Source organism: Diceros bicornis, chromosome 10, assembly GCF_020826845.1.
Source record: "Diceros bicornis minor isolate mBicDic1 chromosome 10, mDicBic1.mat.cur, whole genome shotgun sequence".
In the NCBI taxonomy this organism is placed as follows: domain Eukaryota; kingdom Metazoa; phylum Chordata; class Mammalia; order Perissodactyla; family Rhinocerotidae; genus Diceros; species Diceros bicornis.
The window spans coordinates 61,232,086-61,255,972 of record NC_080749.1 but is presented as its reverse complement, the minus strand read 5'-3'; the positions used below and the strand labels follow the sequence as shown (position 1 = coordinate 61,255,972).

Below are 23,887 nucleotides of genomic sequence, written 5' to 3'. Positions count from 1 at the left end.
CTTAAAACAAAACGATTTTCCAATTAAAAAAAAAAGACAACTGTCTAAAATTCAATGACGATGACAACACATTATTTTCCTCTAACTATGTAAGCAATAAATTGCTAAGGCTCTATAAGACAGGCTCTAAATTAAGATTTATACCAAAATAAAAGACTAAAAAAATAAAACTTGAACCTCGTTACAGAATTAGGCTTTATATATTTACTTCCTTTTCACTTTAAGTTCTGTTTAATTTTATATGTAGTTTGTAGATTTTTCTGCTATTTTTCAGTAATGCCTTTGTTTTCCCTAATAAAAGACATAATGATCCCACTAATTCTTTCTAAATTAAAGTTTTACAGTAAAACTGCCATTACCTCTTTATGTTCATTGCTTTTCTTCAGAAAACAAGTTTGAAAGTTAAATACCTCCATTACAAGCCAACAAAATAAGATCCCTTCGTAAACTTGTGCCTAATGCTGCATTTGGGGCCTCTTTTGCAAATATGTGATTACATTTTCATGCAATCAAAGCTATAACAATTTCTCCTCCAAGTTACTCTGTATCCCCACAACCAAGTGGACTTCAGTGCATAAAAACAAAAGTTTACTGAGGTTTGAGGAGATTGTCCAGTTCAGAACCTCAGCTGCTTCAATTTGAACTGAGTGCCTTTTCATTTTTCACCCACTGCAAACAAAGAGCTCCTGGCTTTTTTTGTAGCAACAATGAGAAACAATTAAAGACTGGTGAGTAGGTTTTCAAGTCATTAGCCCAGCTGAGGAATTGGCCATTGCCAGCTGGACTGATGGAATATTATGAGTCTTCAAAGGAAGCCCATAAGAACCATATGGAATGACATACCAACACTTTTAATGTGCCCATCAGAAACTCCCACAGCTGATGGTGTTCACACAGCTGTAGGTTATTAGGAAGGAGCCTTAAATGAACAAGGGAGCCCTCTTTAGGGTCATTCACTATCATAATAATGTTAACTAAAACCTGCTGGTGGTGAAGCAACTTAGTGGAGAAGAGCAATATATCACTGTTTTTTGACAGCTGACATAAGCCATAGGGAGTTCTATCTTTTCTTTTGTGTGTTTTTAGAAATTAATTTTAAGTCTGAGTTTTATAGTGATCTCCTGGGGCTAAAAAATGTGGCTTTTTACTTGACTTGCATAGCTCTTAAAATTCCAAAACATGCCTTTATTAAACAGAATTTCATTTGAATTATATACAAAAAAAATAGTCAAAAAACAAACAAAAAAACAACCAGGAGAGTCTCTAAAAAATTTCTTGAATACCTCAAGTGAAGAATCAAATAAATTTGTAACTTACAACCAACACGAAAGTTTTGGAATACCATCCTGAGTTGCCAAAGCTCCATTTGAACTGAAAATATAGGGGTAGGTGTATTTCTCTGCAAATTATTTCTTTAATGTTATTGATAACAGGTTAAAAATACATTACTTATTAATAAAACTCAACCATTAAGTAAAAAGTAGCTTTAAGATAAACTCGACCCATAACTGTCATTCTACAATGGAGAAGCCAGATTCTTTTCCCATTTGAATTTCAAGTATGTCAATATTCAGAAAAATGTTATGATAAAATAAGGATCACGTATCATAGTCTAAAAATAATCTATGACTCCCTCTATTGTTCCTTCAACAAACACTTAGTAAGCACCTGTTATGTGTAGGAGCCTGAGATCTCCGTGATTAATAACTGCGGCTCATTTAAGAGCTTCTGTTTCTGGACATGGCTAAAAGAAATGAAGTCCAGTGTTAAGCCAAATGTACTGGCTTCTGCATCAAGCCAATAAGGGAATGCTAAAGAATCACTCATAGCTCATTAGAAGATAATGATCAGATTTTTCTCATATGTGTAGATGCTTTATTTAATGAGGTTAATACTGTTCAATCAAAAAAAGCACTTAATCAAAAAGCACAATAAGAAACCTATTAAATAGAAGAAAATTTTCAAGTTTTCCTTTTCAATTGTAGTGCTTCTCTGTAAATGAATGGCACTTGAATCAGGACTAATCCTAGTAGAAAAGTTACTTTGATGCAATACTCTTCTCTCTCTCTCCTGCACACTGTTGTCATTCTTCATCCACTGACAATAGAGTGAGGTGTTCACCCAGACGAGGAGTTGGGAGTTCGGGGCAGGTTTAGCTGTTGACAATCTGATGAGCAAATGTCTGAGAAGGACATTCTGCTGCTGATTGTTGGAGAGTGACTCCCCACCCACAGAATATTCCATTGATTCCCCTCTTTCACTTGATTTTTAAGTTTTTCCGTTTTCAAATTTCTGGCCTGTTTTGTATTGTTTTATGAGATGGTCAGTCAGGGGCGGCCACAAGAGGAGACAGAGGAGAGACTCAGGAGAACAAAGTTTATTATACTCACGGGTCCTAGAGACAGGAGGTACGGCAGGGCACACCATGCAGGGCCAAGTGGAAAACCACCAGGGTGGTCATGAGACCCATCTCATGATGGGCCTGGCTCAGAAGAGCCAGGGCACAGCTTAGGCATCCATCTTTATTGGGGTTTCTGTGGGAAACAAGCCAGGCAGGTAAAGAGTTTAGGACTGGCTATTTTGAATAATCTCAGCAGGCTCTGGGCCGTGGGGATAGTTCTCCAGTTGCCTGGTACCTGGCCGTGGGATGATTAAGGCAGAGGACTATTGCTCCCTGGGTGGATGAGCCAGGTAGAGCAGGTGTGGCTCTAGATTGGTGGGTTTGCGTATCAAAGGCATGCTCTGGCTGGGCCCTTTGCTATCTCTAAAAATTGGCTAACCCTAGAAGGGGCAGTTTCTCCCCAGCCAGAAAGACTTTAGGATACAAAAAATAAAATATACAAAAAATAAAAATATAAATACAACACTTGGCCTTAAAATGAACCCAACTAAATAAGTTAGACAAAAGGAGGAAACATATTAATTTATCTTTATACAAAAGTAGTAGTAAATGATGGCCATTTATACAACACATTATGCTTTTCAGGGTGCTTTAAGAAGACTGATGTTGATTTGTACCCCATCACAGACTTTTTTTTTTAAGCAGCAATTTGTGTGATCATAAATCAGCAGAAAAGCCAAATAAGAACTTGGAAGTTTCATAATCTCAGCTTCACTGCTCTCTCACTTTTGAGCTGTTTCAAAAACCCCATTTTTCTTTCCTTCTGCTTATACTGAGCAAAGGCTTGAATATGTAATATTTGTCTCTATCTAAAGGAAAGCACAATGTGACAAGCAATTCTTTTGACACATACATGTTTAGCACAGAGTCTTCTCTGGCTGAGATCCAGGCCATCGTGGAGAACTCAGAGCAAGGAAATTTTGAGGCCCACTTTGGCGAGGCTCCACGCACTTGGTCTTGCTCTGTGTTGATGCCTAAATGTGTGAATGACTGCTCAAGGCTAAATGGAAAGTGACTAGCTATAAATTTCCACATATCAAAGGATGTGAAGACCCATAAGAAACAGACTACATCCACTATTTCCGAAGTGGTAAAAAGCCTTGGGAGATGTTGCGTTCTCTATGTTGCATGGCTAGGTGGCCACATATCCATTGGCCTGATTCCCTGCAGGTTTACACCTGTCCCAGGGTATTCTGAAGAAGCACTCCCTTTTGTTTTCACAAGTGTCCTAACAGTTTGAGCTCAGATTCTAGCTCAACTGGTTTCCAGGAGAGTTAGGGCAAGTGCCTTGACCTCTGTCACAGTTTTATCATGTGTAAATGGTAGTAGCAGTGCCTACCTCGTAGGGTGGTTGTGAGAACTATATGTATTAATGCCTATGAGGTGCTTAGAATACTGCCCAGTTAGTAGCAAATATTCAATAAGACTTAGCCATGATTTTATGTCATGACATTTATTTCATGACTCAGAAGGTATTATGTAGTGGTCTCTTACAATTTAGAGTCACCATTAGTTATCTGCCTATAAATAAATATATGAAATAGATATCAAGACATACCTTCTCTAGAGAGAATACACAGTCTCATTAGGTATAATGTATAACTTTTTGGCCTGGGGTAAATTGAAAAGTATCAGTTGATTCTTTAAATTGGAGTTTTGCACATAATAAATGCAGAACACACTATTTATTCAACACTTAGATGCAATTTTTCTTCTAGCAATTCTCAATTCAGAAAATAACTTGTAATCAAAATGTATAAAAATTTGGGGGCTGGCCCGGTGGTGTAGTGGTTAAGTTCGTGCACTCTGCTTCAGTGGCCCGGGGTTCACAGGTTTGAATCCTGGGTGCAGACCAATGCACTGCTCGTCAAGCCATACTGTGGTGGTGTCCCACATACAAAATAGAGGAAGATGGGCACGGATGTTAGCTCAGAGCTAATCTTCCTAGAGGAAGATTGACAACAGGTGTTAGCTCAGGGCCAATCTTCCTCACCAAAAAAAAAAAAAATTGGTCTCCTGTTCCACAAATAATTTGTTTTTGGAATCATGAAAATAATATGTGGAACTATATATACACATACACACACACATATATATATATTTTGCTGTTGTTAGTGTTGTGGAATAGATTCTGACTCCTAGCAACCCTGTGCACAGCAGAACAGAACTCTGCCTGGCTTCTTTGCACCATCCCCTCACCTTCTACATACATCAGACAATGCTCTGATGCTATTCATGGGGTTTTCATGGCCAGTGTTTTTGGAAGTGAGTGGTCAGGTCGTTCTTCCTAGTCTGTCTTAGTCTGGAAGCTCCACTGAAACCTGTCCACCATGGGTGACCCTGCTGGTATTTGAAATACTGGTGGCAGAGCTTTCAGCATCACAGTAACACAGCCACCACAGTATGACAACTGACAGGTGGGTAGGGTGGTTCCCTGACTGGGAAATGAACCTGGGGTGCTGTGGTGAGAGCACTGAATCTTAACCACTAGACCACCAGGGCTAGCTATATATATATATATATATATAGTCAAATACCACCTTTTCACATGTGTGTATGTTTGTGTATAAAGTGGCTTAATTCATAAAGATATTCATACATTTGATCATATTAAAAGACATTTAAAAGAAAATGACAAGACCAGGCACAAAACGGGAGAAGATACTTGCAACACATATAACTGAAGGTGATAGTATCAAGAATATAGAAAAAGTCATATAGATCAATAAGAAAAAAACAATAGAAAAATGTAGAAAAGACAGGAATAAGTATTTCATACAAAAGAAACACTTTGGGGGGCCAGCCCCATGGCCTAGTGGTTAAGTTCAGCATGCTTTGCTTCTGGGGCTGGGTTTGGTTTCCAGGCACAGACCTACACCACTCGTGGGCAGCCATGCTGTGGCAGTGATCCACATAAAAACAGAGGAAGACTGGCACAGATGTTAGCTCAGGGCGAATCTTCCTCAAGCAAAAAGAGGAAGATGTTAGCTCAGGGTAAATCTTCTGCAGCAAGAACAGAAAAAAAAAGAAATACATTTGGTCAATAAATAGATGAAGTTGATCGATCTCATGGAAAATCTTGACAATGCATATTAGATCACAATGCAATATCATTTTTCAAAATTTATGGGAAAAATGAAGAAGCCTGACAATACCAAGTGTTAGAGAGCTCAACTGTCTCACCGGTTTTATGAAAATAATCTGTAAAGTTGTAAAATCTTGTAGGTTTGAACATTCATATATTCTATGGCCAGCAGTGGCCTTCCAAGGTACATATGCAAGGTAAATATTTGTACGTGTGCACCAGGGACTGACATAAGAGAGCTCCTAGACCACAGTCCAAAATAGCAAGGGCTTTGAAAATTCCAAATGCCCACTCACAGGAAAATGGATAAATCATGGCATATGTTCACCATGTATTATAAAACAGTAAAAAATGAATTACAGATACAATGACATGGATGAATCTTGGTAACAATGTTGAATGAAAAGAAGCAAAACTAAACAAAACCAAACAATGTATTCTGTAGATATATGCATATCTTTTGTTTGCATATATGTGATAAAACTATTTTTAAAAGGAATAATAAATACAAAATATGGGATATTGTTTACCTCTGAAGGGAGAGGAGAAGGTTGGAAAAGAGTGTATAGATAAATTTAAGACAAATGTAATATTCTAGTTCTTGGGTTAGGTTGTAGGCTCATGGGCATCTTTATATTATTAAAACAAATAAATAAAAGAGGGCCATGCTTATTCAAATGATGATAGTGGGTCCCGAACCAAGAATTATTATCAGTCCAGTTCCAGGCATCTGGGGTCCAGAAAAGATGGTAGCTCCTTTTAAAAGATTAGTGGTGGGTGGATTATTTGCTTTTGCAGACTTTCCTTGTTGTACTTGGTATCTTATGAGAGTCACTCTGCATGTCATCACTTTGTCTTTGTCAGTAAACGTCAAAAGATAAAATTTTACAGAATAGAAGAGTTTCACATTTTACAAAATCTGCTATGGTAACTGCGGCTTAGTAGCCAACGGACGCCCTTGCTGACGCCTTCAAAGACTCACCAAGTGTTTGGGGAACTCAATGAGATAGCAGAAATAGCAAACAGATTTATCTAAAAAACAAAAAAAAACTAGAGAAGCCTACATGCTTTCTTTTTCTTTTTGCCAATCACCTTTATTTTGCAGATCATGAGGTGCTGCACACTCCATGTGCTCCGTGTTCCCAATGATGAGTATTAATCAGGGAGAGTAGAATAAAGTCCAACATCAAATTTTAAAATATGATGTGTGTTTCCATTTGTAGGTACAATTGGAAAGAAAATGTATGGCACAAAATGGTTTTAAAAAAGACTCAAGAAGAAAGACTTTGAAATTCATTAATCTTCTAATTATTACTACCTACATTTAGATTTAAATGTTATAGAAAAGCACAGCTTTAGGTATATTATGCTTTGAACTTAGTGATTTTAGCTTAAAATTAAAATTCGCTATTGTGATCAACCAAATTCTTGGCAACTGAACAAAGAATATATACTTTAAAGGTGTAGAAAATGTCAATAAAATATAATGGGTGATCAATACATAGAATACAAAAACAAAAACCCATAATTTTGAGCCAACCTAACAAAAACCATTCATAAATATGTAGCTAATTATTCACTCTACATAGCATGGTCTTGACTAATTCCAGAAATGAAAAGGCAGACATGTTCTCTTCCCAGAACTTTAAGAAGACTAGGACAACAGACTAGGCACTGGGCCATAATCTCACAATTGTTGATGTGAAGAAGTTCAGCTGAGGAGCACATGTGCATGCTTCCTCACATGGCTGCTCCTGGACCCATGTTTCAACACTCATCTGTTCTCAGCCAGAGTGCTTTCTAATTCAAGAGGAGCTGGGAGTGGGGTAGAATGAGTAGGAAAGGGGGTAAAGACCTATATGTCATTCCTTCACTCATGCAATAAATAATTAATCTGTATCTTCTACATGCCCTGTACTGTGCTAGACGCTAGAAGGTCATGCTGAGCGAAAAGGCAAGCCCCCTGCCCTCATGCAGCTTCCAGTCCTGTGGGGGACGCAGCCAAGTGAATGGAGAACTAGACTGTAGAGTGGTGTGTGCTGTAAGAGGAGAGGCACCGAGTACTATAACACTTTCAGCAATCTGAACTTTAAGAACCCATGAACACCTTCCTAAATCAAAGTGTTCTTGCAGAAGAGTAAGCCAATGTCTGCACGTGACGATCACCTAGGATCTTTTTAAAATTGCAAAGCACAGGCCACACTCCAGATCAACTTAAATGACAATCTCTGGGGTTGGGACACAGGCACTGGTAGTTTTTTAAACTCCTCAGGTGATACCAATGTGTAGACAAGTTTGGGGACCACTGGTCTAGAAACAGGAAGATAAACAAAGGGGAGTTGAAACTGCTTTCTGTATAACGAACCTGGTGTCATTTTCAGGCTACCAACTCAGATGTGCAAAAAAAAATAAAGTCTTTATTTTTCCAAAAATTACTGTAATTTCTCTTTTAAGCCCCCAGTTCCACAAAGTGGCTGACATTTCTGTCAGTCAATCCATGGTTTCTCTCACTTCCTCCCTCTGTTCTTTCTTCATTGGAGCTGGGGGTGGGGAGTTATAAAGTACCAAAGGAAGAGAGAAGGGTTAGCAAAGAGGAGCATCCATTGAATCCCCAGCTAAAATCCATCCACGTTGGCTCCACTAGTCCCCTCAGTTTCTGGAGTTCCTAGCACAAGCTGCCGCATCCCATCCACAGGGGCTCTCAGGTCCCCAGGCTCACTGCTCACAGCCTCACTGCTCCCGGCCGCAAGGGCAGACACTCTGCTCCGCCTCACATCACACTGAAGTTCAAGGGGAAGGGGTAGCCTTTAAAAACAGTGGAGAAAGGAATTATTGAGAATGAAAAACATTTTAATAATATATCAAAATAAATCATGAGACTTATTTCTCCTTATCATTCACTAATTATGCAAAGGAATTTTTATATTTGTTAAAATTTGCTTGGCTTATATCATCTTCAACCCTCTGCTTCTTTCCTGAAATCTTTTCAAGCCACTTGTCCATTTTGTGAGGCTTAATTTTTTTTATTAAAAATATAATCCATACACCTACTTAACTGAATACATAAAACTGTAATACTGGGCAATATATTAAAAGCTAACAAGCTAGGAAGATGGCCCTGTCAGCCTCTCCACTTCAGAGACTTCCTAGTATTCACTCAGGAAACCCCCTGGACCACACGTGACTCAGGACTGACAGATAGGCGCCACTGTCAAATTTTTCATAAATACAAGTTAAACCTATTTAAAGGTGAATACTGGCCAGGATCCGTCTTGCAATATTTCTTCAGTTCCTATTTGAATCTCTATCTTGCATACTTATCTCAGAATGTTTCTGGCATTGGCAAATAGTCAACTATTGAGTTGAGAGCCTATATTTATGATTGGTGACATCATTGTTGCTTTATGATTTTGATTTTTTTCTTGATTCCTTGAAAAACTAAATACCTCAGAATATACATATTTAGGTCCTATTATATCTCTAGATCACTTTCCATTGAAAGATGCAACAATTTACTGGAATATTTGGGAACCATTTTTGTTAGGTTAGGAAACATTTAACTAAACAAAATAGCAGTTCTGCAAAAGTTTTCATAAAGTATGTTTAACACTAAGTAAACAGTATTTGCAAATTTGGAGAAATATTGGAAGGAAACAAGAAATCAAATTAATGATTATGTGTTAGGTGGTTAGGAAACGGGTATTTTTCTTTTAGATTTCCTTGAATCTGTCAATGATTATTATAACACTGAATATTTTTCATAGTCCCTTGATGTTGATTATGCGTGACATAAACAGAACTACAACTCTGCTTAAACTAAAATATAGTTTAAGGCATTTCCTGTCTTGGGTAAAGTTTCTTCAACTATTAATTAAAACACCCAACCTGGTTAGTTGGTAGCACAAGATTTAGGATACTTCTAAGCATCAGTATTATAATGGAGTACTGCTTTCTACAAAGGTTTTTCTACATCTGAAAGTTGAGAGTCTAACTATTGTGGCAGGTTTATTTTCAAATTGCAATTTGGTGGTAAAGGTATGTCAAAGCATTTATCATTCATCAATCAGAATGTGCTCAGGTTGAGTGCTCTTAAATATGCACGGCTAAGTTCACAGTGTGCTCTGTGGTCATTTATTTGCTATGTGGCAGCCTGCCTGATGACCTGTTATCTGATCAGTAGAAGTAGTTCAGAACTCCATGTGGTGTAGCAGAGAAAGTTCAGCTTCAGAACACTGACTAAGAAGATTGAGTGAAACTACATGGTGACTGAAAGAGGAATTAAAAGAGCTCTAAATGAGACCAAGAATGAGCAAATCTGTCTTTTTATTGAGAAAGGAATAGGAGCATCATCCTGGCTAGGATCAACTTTCCATATACCAGATGATCTTCCTCCTTAATGATGCTCTTCCTCCTTAAAGTAAGCAGACTCCATGTCACACTCCATGCCACAAAAGTGAGTTCTTACAGGCAGGGTAGAAATGGTATCCAGACTATGGGAGGACGAAGAGGATTGGATGGACCTACTTTCTTTTTTTTTTTTTTTATAATTTTACTTATTTATTTTTCCCCCCAAAGCCCCAGTGAATAGTTGTATGTCATAACTGCACATCCTTCTAGTTGCTGTATGTGAGGACGCGGCCTCAGCATGGCCGGAGAAGCGGTGCGTCGGTGTGTACCTGGGATCCGAAACCAGGCCGCCAGTAGGGGAGCGCACGCACTTAACCGCTAAGCCACGGGGCCGGCCCTGGACCTGCTTTCTTTAGCTAAGAAGCAGATGGGCTGCCATTTCTAAATTGAAACAAAAATACCCAAATACAGAGACTCTTCTTCTCATCTCTTGGCAAATTCAAAATCAGATTTATTGAGCTTCAGCTATACTTAGGTGCTATTTGCAAAGACTGTGGGCTTCCAGAGATGGTCTTACCTCATGTATGTTATAGTCAAGTCGGAGCATGTAAGTATAAATAGCTCAAGTGCAAGGCAGAGATAAGGAATGGACCACAAAAGAGATGACTCGAAGTTTGTGAGAAAGTAATACACCTGACTGAGAAGATCAGGAGGAGCTTTACGGAGGACATAGAATTTGACCTAGACTGCAACGATAAGTAAGATTTCAATAGACTGGCTGTAAAGAAGGCTTTCCTGGGGGTAAGAACTATAAGAACAAAGGCAGAGAGGCAAGACCATGGAGGTCATGACAGGAGAAAGGTGGGGCATGGAACATAAAGTCTATGTAACAGAGTGAGAGAAACGTACTGCAATACAGAGGGAGTACAGTTTCAGACCGTAAGCTAAATTTAACCACCTTATGATTTGTTTGTCCTGGTCAGTATTTTGTTTTCTTTTCTAACTACGGAGAGAGAGAGAGAGAGAAAGTTAGTTTTATTTGAATTTTATTCAATAAAATTCAAATACTAGCTACCTGTAGTCAAATATTGGGAGACTACACATAGAAATCTAACTGTTTGGGGCCTAGTGGTTAAGTTCGGTGCAATCCACTTCGGCAGCCTGGGTTCTGTTCCCAGGCATAGACCTACACCACTCATGGGTGGCCATGCTGTGGCGGTGACCCACATACAAAATAGAGGAAGATTGGCACAGATGTTAGCTCAAGGCAAATCGTCCTCAAGCAAAAAGAGGAAGATTGGCAACAGATGTTAGGTCAGAGCCAAACTTCCTCAGCAAAAAAAAAAAAAAAGTTTGGCTTCTCCTGAAAAATCTTAAGTCTAAAGTTCTGGGCCTGCATTCCCGCATATCAGTAACCAGTGGAGATGAGCAGAAGTGGACCTCTGCACAGGGCACAAACTCTGTTGACGGCCACAGTTCCTAGCACTTCCTAATGCCTCTGCAAATGTCAGTTGCCATTTATTGTTATGACTAGGCTGGCTTTTTATTATTATTGTTGCTCTTGTTGTGGTTTTGTAGTAAAGATAAAAGGTTTTCTTAAACCTTGCTTTAGATATTTCTTAGGTATCGGATGCCTGTAGATATTTGAGTTTTTTGACCTCCACCATAAAGGAAGATCAGAAGACAGTGACCATCAGCCCTAAGCCTTTGTTCTTCATTTGGCAGCAAATGACAAAGCTTTGAAATGTGGCTGATTGGAAGTGTGCTATAAGAAGCTTAATCTAGAAAAGAAAAATAAAATTAATTGCACGGGGAATATAGAGGTGGAAAAAACAATTAGATAGCCAATTCATCATTCAAGTAAGAGATAAACAGGGTTGGAGTTCGTTGGCATAAGTGGCAATGGAAAGAAAAAGACACATGTCAGAGGTACTACAGAGATAGAATCAGGCAAGTTATTTAATTGGAAGAAGAGATGGAGAAAGAGACAAGCAATTGAAAATGACACTGAGATCTCAGACCAGGGTAGAAAGGTGGTTCCACTAGTAGAAATAGAAGTGAGTGAAGCCTGGAGTTGTTGCTGATTTTCCCACAAAAGATTATCACCTGCTTTGGGGCATGCTGAGTTTGCGCTGCCGGCTAAACATGCTGGTGGAGAAATACATCTAGAGGGGGAGCCATTCCTAAAAGTCAATTGACCACCGCCATTAAAAGCATGGGCTTTGGAATCAAATAGAGCTCAGATTCCTCATCTACAATATGAAGATAATATCGGATCCTACTTTCCTGGAGAAGTCTAACTGAGGAAATGTGTAATGCACAGTGACTGCTTAATAAAAGCTATTTTGTATTTGAGTTGAGAATTGGCTACATGTAAATGCTCATGGAAGCCATGAGAATGGGAAAAATAACTAAAGAGTGTGGAAAGAAAACAAGCGATATGAATGCTGCTCAAAAACAATGAGAAATACAGTGATAACTAAGCCAATCTTTTGGTGATTCTGGATTCAACACAGTCACTGAATGCAGAGTTATGGACCAAAAGGCCCAGGGACACAATATGTCCGCTCTTAAACACCCAGGTGGCCTCTCCCTTTTGGCATGTTGATTGTTTAGCTCTGTTTCTAGGTAGATGACTGGTACACTTATCTCCAGTAATGTCTACTGATCTCAGGATCTATCACTTGATAGAGAAGACTGGTGAGTCAGGTAAGTCTTGATGCCTGGATGAATGGATGGATGGATGGATGGATGGATGGATGGATGAGTGGATGGATGGATGGATGGTTGGATGGATGGATGGATGGATGGATGGATGGATGGATGGATGGATGGATGGATGGTTGGATGGATGGATGGATGGATGGATGGATGGATGGATGGATGGATGGATGGTTGGATGGATGGATGGATGGATGGATGGATGGATGGATGGATGGATGGATGGATGGATGGTTGGATGGATGGATGGATGGATGGATGGATGGATGGATGGATAGATAGATAGATAGATAGGTAGATAAAGAGAGATGATGTATTGTGTAGTACTGCCTGAAATTAAAAGGATTCTGTCAAAAGATCTTATACTAGGTTCATTAATTTAGAGATGCAGCAGACTCCCAGCATAATAAATTTAACATTTGTACTTTCAACTTCTTGCAAAAGTCGATGATATGCAGACAAAAGAGAAAATTGGCTAGTGAGTAAGCCTAGCTAAGTATCAGCATTTATATCTCAACGTGTCTCTCTTGTAAAAAAAAAATTATCCATTTCCAACTCTCTTCCCCAAATATTTAACCTGAGAGCTGGAAATAAAAGAAGCCAATGAGAGCACTGATTCGTTGTTAAGATTGGAACGTTCAATTCAGCAGTGACTTAGTGCCTTAGAATGAGATGAACATCTCATATGGAAGTAAAATCACTTGATGAATAGTTTTCATCTATACTGCAATCAAAATAAAAATTGTTCTCTAAGTGAGAAAGAAAACTTTATTGCAAGTTGAAAAGAAGGTTAAAATGTAATAAGTTGCATAAATATTTTGCTTGTTGATTTAGGGATTCATGAGATGTCATGTGTCAAGTGTATGCAATATTGGTTGGTGATGGGCATGCCTTTTTATAGGGAAATGCCCTCTAGAAAGAAACACCCTTTAGAAGACAAATGACCATTAGGCAGAGAAAGAGGAATTTAAGTCTCAGGTTGCCATGTACCCACTTACCTCTGCATCTTGTCACATAAATAAGTCTTGGCAACTGTGTCATTGAATCAGCCCAATCCTCAGTTTACTTAACACAGAAGAAAAGAAGGTGAATGGACTGGACTAAATGACCTTTAGCTCTGAGAACTTTCCAGGTCTGACAATTTATAACAGTCTGTAGAAACGGATTCTGCAATATGTATTGTGTTAATATTCCACTCTTTTTTTACACTCCTCTAAATTATATGTTTGGGGTGAATAAAAGAGTCTCATCTGCCTTCACAGACCTTGATTTTTGTTAATTTCCCCCAGTACCAGGTTCCAGAAAGACTGATGAAATGGAGCCATCAGGTTAAGGCAATTTTCCAAGGCTTTTCATTAGGGTAAGCCTAGAGATTGCTTCCTAAGAACAGGATATGATTTTGAAGAATTTCTAACCAACCGAGAAAATCACAGAGGACATTTTTTAGCTGATTCTTATGCTCAGTCCTACTAGATCTTCAAAAGACACCAGCATCTACTTGGATTTTGCTGTGTTTGTCAAATTCCCTCATTGAAGCAAGAGGCAATGGTACAAAGTTTCTCCAAAACAAAACTCAAAAGTGCCTCAAATTAGGGTATATAATCTGTCTTTGTGGCTCAGTTATAGTTCTTGACCAAACCTTTTTAGAGGGAGGGGAGCACAGGCTATGGGGCCCAGTCTCCAGCTTCCACGCACATATCTAGATTCAGCTGGAACAGCTCTAAATAAAACAAAATAAAACCATCAGAAATGCTTTTCCTCAAAAGATACATTGATTGTTTTTCGAGTGAATTCTGATTATCTTGATATCCCGAAAAGTGGTTTGTAGTAAGGAAAAAAAGATATTTTTCAACCATATTTTTTATAATAATTATTATAATTTTAAACTTGAGGGATTGAAAATATATTTTGAAATATTTGACCTAAATTAGTTAAATTTTGACTGACTTTAGAATGTATTCCGTTCTTTGTGGCTGTCACTTCAAAAATATTCCCAATCTCCAAAGCTCCGAGCTAAACCCATTCAATACCAGACTCAGAAACCTGCTCCACTGGCTGAATCTGACTGCTAAAAAAGAAATATGTTCAAAACATAAAACATTTTATTGACTCGAGATGGGCAAGGACCCCTTGGAGAGATTACAAAGCATGCCAACTAGATTTCAGGCAATTAAGATCATAATAAAAAGTACATCCAGAATATCAAGAATTTACAAGACAGAGGCATATTATTTCTGACAACTTTATAGCATGTACTTTTGATGAGTTTTAATAGCTCTTCCTTGAATAAAATGTTCACACTGAAACTGGATAATCAGAATTACTCTCAGCCTCTTTGTCCAGGGTTAGACAGTACTTGCCAGAGTTTTTGGAGTAGCATCTGAAAATACTCCCTTCAAGATCAGAGCCCCTAATTTTAATTCACTAATCAAACTAAACCATTTGGAGGCACCCTGATTTCTGTTGTCTCTAAGGCTTATCATATTCATTACCTCACTTCAGTCAGGTTCTGGATGACTTGTTTCTATTCTAGTGAGAGCCCGTGTAAGAATGGTTTAATCACACTAATAAGTATGGGCCTGAGTCTGCCATCCCGATGCCCATGTAACTTCCATAAAGTCTAAATCCCTTTCAAAGTGCCTTAACCTTGAGAACCCATGTGCTCTCCGTATGGGCATGTTTGTAGATCTTTAAGATGATTGCTTCTTTGTTGCTATTATTATCTTCTCAAAACAAACAGAACGAACAGTGCATGTTATGCCCATCATTTTCAGAGAAGATATCTTCAGAAAGCACTTAATGGCCCAACTGGAAAATGTTCTAACAATACAGTCTTTCCTGGTTTTTCCATTTACTACAGGTGGATAATCTCTGAAAAACCCAAGACAGTGAACAGATTGAATCACTTTCAACAGTTTAAATCTTGAATGAATTCCAAAGTGCTTAGAGTCAAGCTGTTTTGCTTTTCTTTAACTAATACCTCAAATAAAGATTAAATAATTTTTCTTTGAAAGTTGGCCCAAAGTACTGGAAATTTGTGTGCTTTGGAAAACCACATTCATTATAAAATGAACATTTGGGCATTATAATTACACTGATATTTTAATTGGTGTTGCCATAAATTTGGGGGCAGGGACTGTCTCTCCAAATCTTTCTTTCATCTGCTGAAGTTCTCTTAAAAGAGACACATTCTAATAAATTGAGAAGTTAAAACATAACTGGGATATTTTGTTGTATAAATACTATAATGGGCTTTGAAAAGAAAAGTTGCAGACTTTCAACACTGAATACAGTAAGGTATTTTCCAATCTCGTAATTGGGCCTCAAAAATCTAGTTTGGTATAAAGTTTGTCATCAGTTTAGCACCAACCAACATTTTTGGCTGAACTTGTCATCAGCTGAAACAAAAATCAAGAAAGTAGAAGCATGCATATGGCTTAAAAAGATGATGTATAGTCTATTAAATTATAACGCATAAAATAAAATAAATCAAAATATAAAGCTTAACCAACTAGCATGCAATCTCTAATTGAGATTAGATTTCAATATACCTAAAATGATCTTTTTTAAATATGTACATTTAGATGTCTTCAAAATTTGTTTTGGCTTTCCATTGTTGATGAGCACAGCCAAAACTACCTCTTACTTCCTTGGTTTAAATATGGCAAATGTTAAGGAGAAAGATAGATTGCTGATTCTGTACATAAAGGAATTAAGTGTTAGCAATAATGCCTAATAGGTTTATCATGGTGTATGTATACAAAATGTACTTTTTATAGTCATCTTGTATCAAGGAAAATCTTTCAATTGATCCATCTCATTCCATCATATGCACAAGAAATGTTCCTCGTCATGATGACAAGAGTCAATGAACACTATAGAAACCACATTGTGAGGTTAAATGAGCACAGACTTTGCCATTACTTTCGGGCTGACAAATTCTGGCCAAACTTATATTGATTCTTGAAGGATATGAGCTATTGGGGAGGCAGCATAAAGATAATTTATCCTAGCAGTTGCTTTGGAATTTAAACATTAGGAAAAAAAGTAAAAATTGGCACCTGTGTTGTACAAAATGCATAGCTACACAAGAAAATCTCATCTTTTGGTAAAAACTTCTGTTTCCCCAGTTGCACTGCTTGAAAGTGAATCTGTGTACCAGAAGGTTGTTCAGGATTATGAAACTTAATGCATTTTACCACAAGCAAATATAAACATTTTCAAGAAAAGCACAAGGCAAGACACATGAAAGACCATATGTTTTCAATACTCTCCATGTCAAAACAATACCAGTCTCCAGAAAATAACTGCTAGTCATATTGAATTATTTTGCCAGATATCTTCCAAAAGTTACTTGGAAGAAAGTACAGTGCACTCCATGTACCACGTAATGGATAAAAATAGATTTCCCCAGACCAAACATATTATATTGATGAATTATTTTATTGGCCATAGTCTTTAGAAGATTTCTGAGTTTTACTGCTCATGGGTTAGTGGGTAAAAACGAGATAAGAGAAAACAGAGGCTTAATTTTCTGAAAAATGTTTCTCAAGAAGCTATGTGGGCCGGCCCCATGGCTTAGCGGTTAAGTGTGCACGCTCCGCTACTGGCGGCCCAGGTTCGGATCCCGGGTGCGCACCAACGCACCACTTCTCCCGCCATGCTGAGGCCGCGTCCCACATACAACAACTAGAAGGATGTGCAGCTATGACATACAACTATCTACTGGGGCTTTGGGGGAAAAATAAATAAATAAAATTATAAAAAAAAAAAAAAAAAGAAGCTATGTAAACCCCTTTTAGTTAAGCTAATATTCTTAAGACACAAAAACAGACAGGGCATTTTCCCCTCCCAAAGGCTAAGATTTTTTTTTCTCCTGCTGAAAGCCTATAACCTTTCACAAGTTCATACTGCTCTTGCCATTCTCTATTATGAAGTTCAAACACACACACAGAGAACAAGAAGAAATCAACCTGGGAGAGGAGGAGCTGAGGTAAAGGCTCTCTGTGGGACCTTCCAGCTCTAACATTCCTTGGGCTACCTTTTAACCTGTATCAAAATACTGCCCAGGGGACTAGATGGATGGGGCACTGCAAATGATTTGTTCAACCTCTCATCCTCTCTCAGACTGCTCTTAGAAATGGCCTCTTGTATTGCTAAAACACTTTCTAAATAATATCAAAAACTTGGTGAATGAGGGGCCAGACCCGTGGCGTAGCGGTTAAGCGTCCACGCTCCGCTGCTGGCGGCTCGGGTTCGGATCCCCGGTGCGCACCAAGGCACCGCTTGTCAGGCCATGCTGTGGTGGTGTCCCATATAGAGTGGAGGAAGATAGGCACAGATGTTAGCCCAGGGCCAGTCTTCCTCAGCAAAAAGAGGAGGACTGGCATGGATGTTAGCTCCGGGCTGATCTTCCTCAAAAAAAAAAAAAAAAAAAAAAAAACCTGGGTGAATGAGTCCTTAAGAAAAAAAATCCCTAATATTAAAGGAACAAACCACACCCTAGAAATAGCCACCCATTCTGAAGATAGGGAAAGCAAGATGGAAGGATTCTTCACTCATGATTCTGGTAGGATTATTTATCTCTTCCAGAATTTCCTTCCTAATCTTTTTATATTTTGAGGGCCAACAATTTACTTCCTAATCTCTCTACGTATTGAAGACCTACCACACAACAGATCCTTTGCTACGTGCTTACTACACCTCACTTCATCCAATCTTTCCAGCAACCTAATGCACATCTTGACACACAGAACCGGCTAAATAATTTGCAGGGCCCAGTGCAAAATGAAAATGTGGGGTCCATGGTTCAAGAAGCAGGTAAACAGTGTCAATACAGACCCTAAAATGCATATAAAGCCTTTACCTTGCTTTCACAGTCTCTCACTCAAAATTTTCTTTGGATTTATTATTTGCTATTTGCTAACTGGTGTTTCGTTTTTTTTAATCTGCTATTTAGTGTTGCATTCCCTTGCTCTCTGGAATACTTGCTCAGCTGCTCACAGCGCCCCAGGCCTTGCCGGTCCATGAGCGTGTTAGCACCTTCACACGGACAGCTCGTCAGATGCCAGGTGTCCCCTCTTGTCAGCCACCCAACCCACAGGCCAGCCCCAGTTGGGGGTGGGGGTGTTAAGCTAGGCATCTTCCCCTCCTACAAGCCTAACACCCCAACCCAAGGCAGATGGGGCACACTAGGTACCTGGATGGGGAATATGGAAAATGCTCATCCTCCTCATACCCAGTGCGACGTACCCTGGCAAGGCTCCTAGACACTGCGGGGCAGGTGAGACCCTCCTTGCGCCTGCGCCCAGGCCCCTGCCAAGGGAGAAGGGCCGCCACTGTCACTAGCAGGTCAGGAGGCCAGTCAGGACCCAGGGAGCCAGGGGGCATGGGAGCTGGCAGCCAAGAACTACCTCGGGGTTATCTGACTTCACTTAAAAATCACAAAATCAAAGATAAAATTACTAAGAATTTTAGAATAGTAACGTTAGTACCTTAAACCAAGCACAGGACCCTACTAAATGTGCAGCCCTGTGTGACAGCACTGGTTACATGCTCCGGAAGCCAGCTCTATTGACGTAGAGAAGACATCTGATTAATATTAGTTTCTCCCCTTCAACCATTTCCTCATTCTAAGAACCCCAGCTGTCCCTACCCACTCACTCAGTGAGAAACATGAAGTTTCTTAGACAAAAATATAGCAGATATATTTCTACCAGGGAAAGAATCTTTTTTTTTAATACTTGAGCAAACTGATGCAGACAGAGCTTAAGTGATGTGCTAAAAACGATGATCCATCTAGTACGTATGTGGTGGACCTGGGTCTAAAACCAGGGCCCTTGACTTTTCCATGATGTGCAACTGTCAGGTAGCTAGACGTGAAAAACGCATGATGAATGATTCTTAATAAATATGCTGAGATCTGACAATGTTACAACCCTACTTCTACCACTGACTTTTAGGGAAAAAATAACCAAACATCTTGACACTTTTAGCAGATGTTTATGAAATGTCCTCCTTTCATGTGTTATGGTTTTAATGTGAATGCAATGTTTACTCAGAAGAATTAGTGTCCTTGAAGCTGGCCATCATTAACTTGTTAATTACTTGTATATGATATAATGTATAAATCACGTTTCATTGATTTGTACTCTAGAAATAAGACATACCTAATTGTAAGCTTATTCTTACAATGGTCTTGAAATGTATTGTAAACTTAATCCTGTAATAGTCTTGAAATGCACATGCATGTTATTACGTAAGCCAATGTATTTTAGATAACTTTTTATTTTATTCTTTAATTAATAATAATCAAAACATTTTTTAAAAAATCACATTATGGAAAATTTGGAATGCAAGGGAAAGAAAACAGATCACCTATAATCTCTTCAGTCTTATACAATCACACTTCTAATTTTGGTGTATTTTCCTTCCAGTTTTGTTATATAAGCAACAATTTGCAATCATACTGTAGTGCTTTGTTTAAATGAAAGGAAAATTTAAAACCAAAGATAAGAAAAGGCCCCACACATGATTTTATTAGCTTGCCAAAAGACAGAGACGTGGACTAGATCCTTTTCAAAGATCTTTTCTACATTGGAACTGAAATTATAACTTTTTAATTTGGAAAATAATAAAAAAGAAAAATAAGTAAAAATCTCCCAAAGCTCACCTAAGAAGTAAAATTTTCTTCCCATTCCACCCATCCAATACCATCCCCTAGATTTAATGACTCAAAGTGTGGTGTGTGTCTTGGTCAAAATTTCCCAATCTAGATAGACATATATAGATATACGTGAATATACGCATGAATTATTCTAAAATCTGAATCATACTGTACATCCTGGTCTGTAACTTTACTTGTATATTCAACAGTTTATAACCTACAACTGGTACTAAAATGTTAAATCACAGTTTTGACCTACTTATGTTTATTAATATCTAGCTAGATAAGTAAAGCCTAAAGGGTAAGATATTTTCAAGTCAGAAAATAATATTTTTCACACTGACATACTAGGAAGTCTTTTTAATACTAAGGTACATCTATTGACTTATCATCGATGGGGCATCCTTCCAGGCAAAAGTACTTTTGACGACCTCCTAACTTCATTAGACCTTCATTTATACCTCGCTGGTGGAACTGATTCCAGTCTCTTTGTGTAATCATTAAACACACGAGTCAAATCTTCTCAACTAAACTATAAGATATAGGAAAAAAGAACAAACCTAACATATCTTGATTCTCCTGTAGTCCTTAGAATAGTGTCTTGTACAAAATATGCCCATAGTTAGTATTTGTTGCTCAAGCAAGTGCATGACTGACCAACCCAACTTACATTGAGTTTTTTGCTAACAGTAGTATTAGATTCACATTAATCAAACCAGACTCTCACGTCCTTCTTTGTGACCAAGATTTGAGATGACAGATCAAGTCAGTACGTCAATGCTGCCAAAACAACAGGCCCATATAATGACTTACCTTGAAGCCTTGTTCTCTATCCTGATAATTAGCAGAGAAATTTCATTAGGCACTGTAGCCTTTAAAAATATCCCCTCACATTTGACCATTTTTAACCTACTTAAATGGATCAGCATAGTGATAAGTTTCTAAAAACTTGACCCTTTTTAGTTTCTACGAATAAATAATTATTCAAATAAATCCTTTTGTCAGATTTTGAACTCATAATTCTATCAAATTACACACATATGCCTTAACTGATTAATAGATACATGTATGTCTTTGTATCCATTTTAGTTTCTCTATTCTTACATATGCTTGACCTTGTAAATAGTATTTTCCCGTTTGATTCCCTATTTCTTTTAGATTTGGGTTATGAAATTTTCAAAGGTGCACGAAAAAGAGAATAGTATAATAAACTCATTCTTGAACTTCAACAAATTATTTGGCAAATGTTACTATGCTAAAAGTGACATAATTTGTTCCCAGAGAATTCTACAACAGTTCTTATCAGGCTCCTTTTCAAATGATAGACAAGGCTCTCTGCAAAGGTAAAGAGGACAGAATCACCTCAAAACAAATGAGCCTCAGGAAGCGAAAGCCAAAGCCACACGTGTACCCTGAACTGCAGCTCTCGGAGCAGGGCAAGGCAGGCCTCATACTCAGGCATCCTGTCTGCAAAATAAAGCAGAGGAAAACAGAGTTAAGAGCAGAAAAGGCTAAACATGGTCAAGGTGTCCAGAGAGCTGCACTGGGCACTGTGTGCCCAGAACTGCACTGGACACTCCAGAGCCCACAGAGAGGGTACGAGTCACAATCCTTGCTATCAAGGAACTGACACATTTGTGGGACAAAATAAGCTACCTAACTACCAGAAGAATTTGATAGGCCAGAAAGAAATCATACAGTGGTGTTGAATCATTTATTTATATCCTATGTACTTTATTTTTTTTTTCAGTCCAAGTAATAATTTTCCTTGTTTCCAAATTACTGAGACATATTAATGATAATAAACATATAGTTTGGTGGAAAACCCCAATTTTCCTACCTATCAACAAAACTATCAACAAAACCACATAAAGCTAAAAAAACACTCATGTAGTACATGTATTACCAATGATCTTATTATTTCTGCTGCAGCCCATGAGCAATCTTGGCAAACTAATATGTGAAGAGCATGCAACTTCTTTTTAGTTGACTTACCTTCAGCAAAGTTTTATAGATACCATCTTGCGGCTTACCCTTTTAATATCACAATTAACTCTGGCCTGCCTAGATTAGAAGGTAGGCCAACTGCTGGAGAGAAGGGAGGTAAAGAAAACTGAAGTGGAATCATGAACCTTACTCTAATTCCTCATCTGCGTTATGAAGTGTGGTCCAAGGAGCAAGGAGCTTGTTAGAAATGTAGAATCTAAGGCCCACCCAGCTCTAGTGAAGCAGAATTTGCATTTTAATAAGATTCCCTGCTGCTTGGTATGCCCATTCAAGTTTGAGAAGCATTGCTTCAAATTTTCTTCTGTCTCTATACAGCGACTATGACTCCACAACAAAACCAACAATTGTATTATTTTGCCACATCTCTGATAACATTGTCTCTCTTGATTAGACAATCAGGTTTCACTTGCTTTTTTTGAGTGACATATATGCTCACTGATACATTCGATTTAGTAATCTTTTGCACATAAATCTTGGGTTTAAAGACTAACCTTTTTAGCTGCTCTCCTTCAAAGTTAATATATGGAATTAACACCTTTGATTTCTAGAAATCGGAAGTCTCAGCTAGAAAAGAAAGTCTTTTCACATTTCCATAATAATCGGTAGATTCATCTATGTCTCTCTGTCTCGGCAAGAGAAAGTGAATAAAGAGTAAATATTAAAACCAAATATCAGATAGAATAAATGGAAATATTGCCATTAGCATACTCTAACCCAAGCCATTATAAAAACACATACACACACAATTTCAAAGCATCTTCCATAGCCATTTCTTATAGAGAAAATATGGATTTAATCTTTAAAACATTTTGTGTTCTGAGTATCTGCAAAATACTTTTAATTAGAGAAATATGAAAAGGCTAAAGTGCTTTCCATTTTATTACATTGGCCCCTCTAGTAAACTCTGAATTTTAAAATTATTTAAAATGTTAATAAAATAATTTATTTTAGTTAACTATTTGTTTCTACATACATTTTGACATTAGCGATGATGAATACACAAATATACAAATTAGTGTTGTCTCTTGTTTCTGGGTTACAGTATATGTATCACAAATGTCTTTATGAATCCACAGAACATTCAACAGATCTTCCCCAATTTACCACTTTTAATTAAAAAGACACATCTGATCTCAACAAACCAGCAGTTCCTTTGGAAAACTACAATTCTATGGGATGGAAACGAGATGAACTGGCAGACCAAAGGAGCTTTCGGCTTTGGTAGCGGGTGCAAGAACAGATCCAGACACTGGACATGTGGTCAGCTCTAAGGTGGTGGTGGTCGGGGGCGGGGGGGGCGGGACGGAGGTTAATGAAGGGAGACAATTCTCCCTCCTCTTCTCTCCTCCTCCTCCACCCTCACCACCAGCTCCTACACTCTTTTCTTCACAGATCAAAGGACTTCTTTCCTCACCTGCTAGGGAAGGCCAAGAAACATCTTTACATTGTTCCCAATGATTCGTCACCAGCAGCTTACTGGGGACTATCTCTAAAGACAGAAACATCTATTAGTCTCAGTTTTAAATTAATCATATTCATGTTTTTAACACAAGACAGAAAAACACAGGTATAATCTTAGTAGTTAAGGACCTGCTTAAAGTTTTATTAGAAGACATATCTACCTAATATGTTAGAATCATAAACATAAGAGCAATTCAGC

At 38.2% G+C, this 23,887-nt stretch overlaps 1 long non-coding RNA gene across 1 annotated transcript in view; it reads right to left on the bottom strand.

Moving 5' to 3' along the window:
* Positions 1–2,489: 2,489 nt before the first annotated feature.
* Positions 2,490–23,887, bottom strand: part of LOC131410871 (uncharacterized) — a 69,418-nt gene continuing 48,020 nt past the window's right edge. The window contains exons 2-4 of the long non-coding RNA XR_009221429.1: positions 23,642–23,716; positions 21,583–21,687; positions 2,490–2,534 (exon numbers count right to left, since the gene is read on the bottom strand). This is a non-coding gene — a long non-coding RNA (uncharacterized LOC131410871). The remainder of the gene's footprint in view (positions 2,535–21,582; positions 21,688–23,641; positions 23,717–23,887) is intronic.